General features: G+C 39.3%; 1 pseudogene across 1 annotated transcript; it reads right to left on the bottom strand.

Moving 5' to 3' along the window:
• Positions 1-1,628: 1,628 nt before the first annotated feature.
• On the bottom strand, positions 1,629-3,076 carry LOC104983300 (annotated as a pseudogene). Its single transcript, XR_824611.1, has one exon. The product of XR_824611.1 is annotated as a ubiquitin-conjugating enzyme E2 D3 pseudogene (transcript).
• Between the last annotated feature and the right edge of the window lie 3,169 nt (positions 3,077-6,245).

The raw sequence follows: 6,245 nt of genomic DNA, 5'->3' as shown, positions 1-6,245 counted from the left end.
TATTTCCAATATTCTGGGAGGTGGGTCATAGAGGATCCTGCTGTGATGTATGTCGGAGAGTGTTTTGCCTATGTTCTCCTCTAGGGGTTTTATAGTTTCTGGTCTTACGTTGAGATCTTTAATCCATTTTGAGTTTATTTTTGTGCATGGTGTTAGAAAGTGTTCTAGTTTCATTCTTTTACAAGTGGTTGACCAGATTTCCCAGCACCACTTGTTAAAGAGGTTGTCTTTAATCCATTGTATATTCTTGCCTCCTTTGTCAAAGATAAGGTGTCCATATGTGCGTGGATTTATCTCTGGGCTTTCTATTTTGTTCCATTGGTCAATATTTCTGTCTTTGTGCCAGTACCATACTGTCTTGATAACCGTGGCTTTGTAATAGAGCCTGAAGTCAGGTAGGTTGATTCCTCCAGTTCCATTCTTCTTTCTCAAGATAGTTTTGGCTATTCGAGGTTTTTTGTATTTCAAAATTTTAAAAATTTATTTATCTTTGTTTTTGGCTGTGCTGGGTATTCATTACTCTGCACAAGCTTTCTGTAGCTGAGGTGAGTGGGGTCTACTCGTTGCTGTGGTGCATGGGCTTTCTATGGAGGTGACTTCTCCCATTGCAGAGCACCAGCTCTAGACACGTAGACTCAGTCGTTGCAGATCACAGACTCTAGAGTCGGAAGTTTTGGCACACAGGTTTAGTTTCTGTGTGGCATATGGGATCTTCCTGGATCAGGGTTTGAACTTCTGTCTCCTGCATTGTGAGGCAGATTCTTAACCACTGGACCACCAGGGAAGCCCAAGAATAGGTACTTTATTAATACAACTGTATGTGCTATAAATACTGTCCAGTCCTAGTTTTTGATATGTGACTGAGTATCTCAGATAATTTTCCATTTCAGTAGCTACAGAATTTCTTCCTTTGAACATTTGAAAATTATTCCCTTTGTATATATGTACTATAATTTATTTGACTGCTATCGTATTGACGTACATTTAGATTATTTCAAGGGTTTTGCTAATATAAATACTGCTGCAATGAATATCTTGTACACATGACTTCACACTTCAGAAAGAGAGTATATGTGTGTTCATAGCACATTCCTAAATTTGAAATTCCTTGGTGAATGGGTATATGCTTTACAATTTTGGTAGAAAATGAGGTCGTTGAATTTCTAGCCATCAAGAGTTCACCACGTTGTGTTTCCAAGAACAACACATAAAAATACAGTTTTCCACAGTCCTGCCAATGTGATGTTTACCAAATTATCTGTGTTAGTATTCCATCTAACAGTTTTGCTATCTCATTATAGGTTCATTTCTCTAAAAGAAAGTTTTAAGAACCATTTCACGTGTGTAACAGCTGTGGTTTTCTCTGAACCAGCTGTTCATATTGTTTACTCGTGTCTCAGTTCTATTGTTGCTTTTACCTTGTGACCCATAGGAATTCTTTGTGTAAATTAGTCCTTTGTGATATGAATTGAATGTTTTGGTTTTTTTTTTTTTGCTATGTAAACATTAAAAAGTTTTGTGTAGTTGAACCCAGATCCTTTCTCGCATGTCTCTGGGCTCTACTATCAACCTTAGGAATGTACTTTTCACTGTGGTGTCATCAGAGAATCTTTTTTTTTTTTTTTTCATTGGTTTATGCAACTTTATTGAAGAAAAATAAATCAATTACTAGCAGAGCTATTAGTTGATCACTCATCCATTGACAACTTGCATCATTTATTCAGTGCTATATTAAACAGTGTATTGGAAGATAGATTAACTAATAGCTCCAAGCCTCCTAACAATTTAAATGAAAATTACAAAATGTTTTGAGACCCTATTTTGGAATACAAAGGGTGTTTGACTTCCAATTTCCATTCTCTGTAGAACAAGAACAGGTCATTCCTTTATTGACATGCATAAAATACATCACATTTTCTGTTCTGCTGATGCTATAAATTCAATACCAATTCTCCAGCCATATCAGTTATGAGCATAAAGTATATCATGTAACCTCAAATCTCTAACAGTGGAAGGCTTAAACAAGAATGGATGCTGCTAGAATAATGCTGCTTCCTTTGATGTGACAACTCAGCATCCATCTCCCTCCCTCTCAGATGATTCTTCAGCATGTTAGAGCAGTGAGGAATGGTTTTAGTCTCATAACCAAGTTAGAGTGAAGACATTGGCCACATAATACACATGCTCCATTTTTTTAAAAAAATTCTGAATCTTGGGCAACTGTTCTCTTGTAACTACTTTACAGTTTCTAAAAGCAGTTATTGTCCAAAGCTGGAAGAACTTAAGTCTTCTCAGATGAGCATGTGAATGAATGGAGGGAGGTAAACAAAAAATAAAATTAAAAAAGATGAGGTCTGATAGGGGAGCAGCCGGATAAGAAAATCAAAAAAGGAACAGTAATTTAAAGTTTATTCCAGCTATAATGCAGGTTATTCTGACTTTAAGGTAGCATCACATGGCATACTTCTGAGTCCATTCCCGAGATATTCTGTTGTACTTATCTCTGTCTGTTTTATAGATCCGTGCAATCTCTGGCACTAGGGGGTCATCTGGGTTTGGATCACATAGCAGTGAACAAATGGATAAAAGAACTTTAGAAATAGTTAAAGCAGGAGACCACTGCGATCCTAGAATATCGAGACAAATGCTGCCGTTACTGTTAATATTTGGATGATAAATTCTTGTTGCAAATGCAACCTTAGGTGGTTTGAAGGGGTAGTCTGTAGGAAAATGAATTGTCAAAAAGAATACACCGCCTTGATATGGGCTGTCATTAGGTCCCATAATTGTGGCTTGCCAATGAAACATATCATCCCCAACTGGACCTGCAGAACATTGTGCTGGAGGGTCACGGGCCAAATCACTAAGTTCCTTATTAATCCGTTTCAGCGCCATAGTCTGTGCTTTTCGTCTGGCTCCTCACTATCTCGGTGTGTGCTCGAAGGTCCGGCCAAAACTCTTGATTATCCTGGCGGCTGGGAAGGATTGTCTCTTCGTCTCACACCGGCTCTGCCAGACACAGGCGCTTGGTATTGAGGAGGCGGATCTCGCGAGAACCTCGAGGCTGGTAACAGGAGCTGTCATCAGAGAATCTTGCCTTTGGTTTCTTCTGGTACATTTATGATTTCCTTCTTGCTCAGTTATTTTATTCATTAGGTTTTTATCTTGCTGTGAGGTATAAAGGAGGAATCCAGCCTTATTTTTATGGGATTGCTACTTTTTAAAAATATCATTAAAACTTTTTCTTCATGATTTTGAAATGTGACCTTTATTACATGTTACATTACTGTATATGATTGAATCTGCTTCAGGATGTATGATCTTGTTCTCTTGGTGTGTGTGAATACCACATAAGTGTGAGTGTTTGGTGTGTGTATGTGTGTGTATATATATGTATATATGAAAAATATGTATAGTGTGCTTAATATGCGTTCGGTGTGCTTCTCTCGTCTGTTACATTGAGATGCAAACTTAGTATACTTTCTTAGATGCCTCAGGCTTTCTGTCTGTTTTCTGCTTTAGTTTTTGTTCGAGCTGGGTTGGTTTTTCTCTACTTTTTGGACATAAATGAAACATCGTAGTGAGGGACCCAGATCTTGCTTCCCTAGTGGTCCTGAGGGGCTGGCTACAGCGACCTGGAAGTGTGGGAAAGATAGTTCCCTATGACCACTATGGAAAGAGCCAGACAGGCACATGCCCCAACTTTGCCAGCTATCTGGAGAAGCCTTCTGTGTGGATTTTGAGGTGTGGTGGATTATACTGAGGTATAAGCCATCTGTCACACGAGGGATCAGGTTGATGGCCAAATACATTGACTTTGTCCTCCAAAGATTATAAGGCCCCAACCTTTTTCTTTTTTTGGTATCATTGTGACTTTCCTCACTGTATTGGTTTTGTGACAATGTTGGCAATAAGCAATAAAGTCTAAATCTGTGTATTTGCCTAAAAAAGGTTTTGTCTAAAAAAATGCTTTGGATTGTCTTATACAGATTACCTGAATTTCTGGTTGTATTTCATGGCAAGAAAGTTTTCCTTGTATAGTTACAAATTTCCTAATGCCTTAGTATAAGTATTTGCTCTTCCTTAAGTCTTAAATATTATGAGAAAGATATTCTCAATCCCTATTCAATAGCAGGATCTGCCAGAGTAGTTGCTCAGAGCCTGGGCCATACTCATCAATCTTTTCCAATGGGTTTGGCATCATGCAGGACACTGAGGATGAGAAGATGTGGATTTAAATAGGGAGTATAACATACGTCTCTTTCTTTCAGGAGCATCAGGATTGTGCTAAGGAAGCTGACTGAAGAGGGAGTGATAGGAAATTTTCGTATGGCAGCAGCTTCCGTCCCGTAAACTCACTTGCTACATGTAGCCACTTAGAGTATTTTGGCCTGTTCTCTGCTCAGCAGCACTGCTGCATTTTGCAACAGACAACACTGACTTTATCAATAGAGACTTTGCTTTTGAAATGAAAAAATAGGCATTTTATTATCATGGTTGATTGGATACAGCCCATAACCTAATGCAAATGATTTTTTAAAATACTTCCTCCATTTGTATGGTTAATCCCAGGAATTTGAATTTTGGAAAGAAGTTTATTAGAAATATACTCCAGTGTTTACTTTTTGAGAAAAGCCAATAGATCTCCTAAGACATACCTGAGAAGGTACACAGTACACAATGAATTAGCTTCGCTATGCATGCAGTGTTGTGACAGTGACAAGAAGGAAAATGAAGCCACATAGTCCGAGGCAGCTGAGAAATTGTGAGGTACGAGGTCGCTATAGACTTGTATTTATTATCTCTACTGGTTGTGTAAGTGAGCTGAAATAGGCAACTTATCCCAGAAGCTTGACCTTAGCATTTAGAATGATGGTGGCCACAGGTGACAGCTGTAGGAATTGAGTGTATTAGAGTGTATTAGTTTGCTGGGGTTGCCGTAATAAAGTACCACAGAGCAATGCCTTAAGCAACAGAAATGTATTTCTTCAAATTGTGGAGACTAGAGTTTAAGATCCAGGTGTCAGCAAGGTTGATTTCTCCTCAAGGTCTCTCTCTTTGGCTTATAGATGGCTGCTGCTACTGCTGCTGCTAAGTCGCTTCAGTCGTGTCCAACTCTGTGAGACCCCCTAGACGGCAGCCCACCAGGCTCCCCTGTCCCTGGGATTCTCCAGGCAAGAACACTGGAGCGGGTTGCCATGTCCTTCTCCAATGCATGAAAGTGAAAAGTGAAAGTGAAGTCACTCAGTCGTGTCCGACCCTTAGGGACCCCATGGACTGCAGCCCACCAGGCTCCTCCATCCATGGGGTTTTCCAGGCAAGAGTACTGGAGTGGGGTGCCATTGCCTTCTCCATATAGATGGCTACCTTCCTGCTTTGTCTTCATCACATGGTCTTCCTTCTGTGTGTGTCTGTGTTACAATCTCCTCTTCTTATTAGGACACTAGTCCTATTTTATGTAGTGAGATTTTGGGGTAAATCACCACATTTTTTGAGGGCACTGGGCTAGGAAATCAGAAGATTTATGAGGTGATTATTCCTTTTTAAAAAAATTAATTTTTATTAGAGTCTAGTTGCTTTACACTGTTGTGTTAGTTTCTGCTGTACAGCAAAATGAATCAGTTATACACATACATGTCTGCTTTTTTTTAGATTTCTTTCTGATTTAGGTCAACACAGACAATAAAGTAGAATTCCCTGTGCTATACAGTACGTTCTCATACAGAGAAACCTATATGCAGGTCAGGAAGCAACAGTGAGAACTGGACATGGAACAACAGACTGGTTCCAAATAGGGAAAGGAGTACGTCAAGGCTGTATATTGTAACCCTGCTTATTTAACTTATATGCAGAGTACATCATGAGAAACATTGGGCTGGTTAAAGCACAAGCTGGAATCAAGATTGCCAGGAGAAATATCAATAACCTCAGATATGCAGATGACACCACCCTTATGGCAGAAAGCGAAGAGGAACTAAAGAGCCTCTTGATGAAAGTGAAAGAGGAGAGTGAAAAAGTTGGCTTAAAGCTCAACATTCAGAAAACAAAGATCATGGCACTCAGTCCCATCAGTTCATGACAAATGGATAAACAGTGGAAACAGGGCTCCAAAACCACTGCAGATGGTGACTGCAGCCATGAAATTAAAAGACGTTTATTCCTTAGAAGAAAAGTTATGACCAACCTAGATAGCACATTGAAAAGCAGAGACATTACTTTGCCAACAAAGATCCGTCTAGTCAAGG

This window comes from Bison bison, unplaced genomic scaffold (genome assembly GCF_000754665.1).
Source record: "Bison bison bison isolate TAMUID 2011002044 unplaced genomic scaffold, Bison_UMD1.0 scf7180017862165, whole genome shotgun sequence".
Classification (NCBI taxonomy): domain Eukaryota; kingdom Metazoa; phylum Chordata; class Mammalia; order Artiodactyla; family Bovidae; genus Bison; species Bison bison.
Note: the sequence above shows the minus strand (reverse complement) of the source record. Positions and strands in the feature narration are given on the sequence as shown.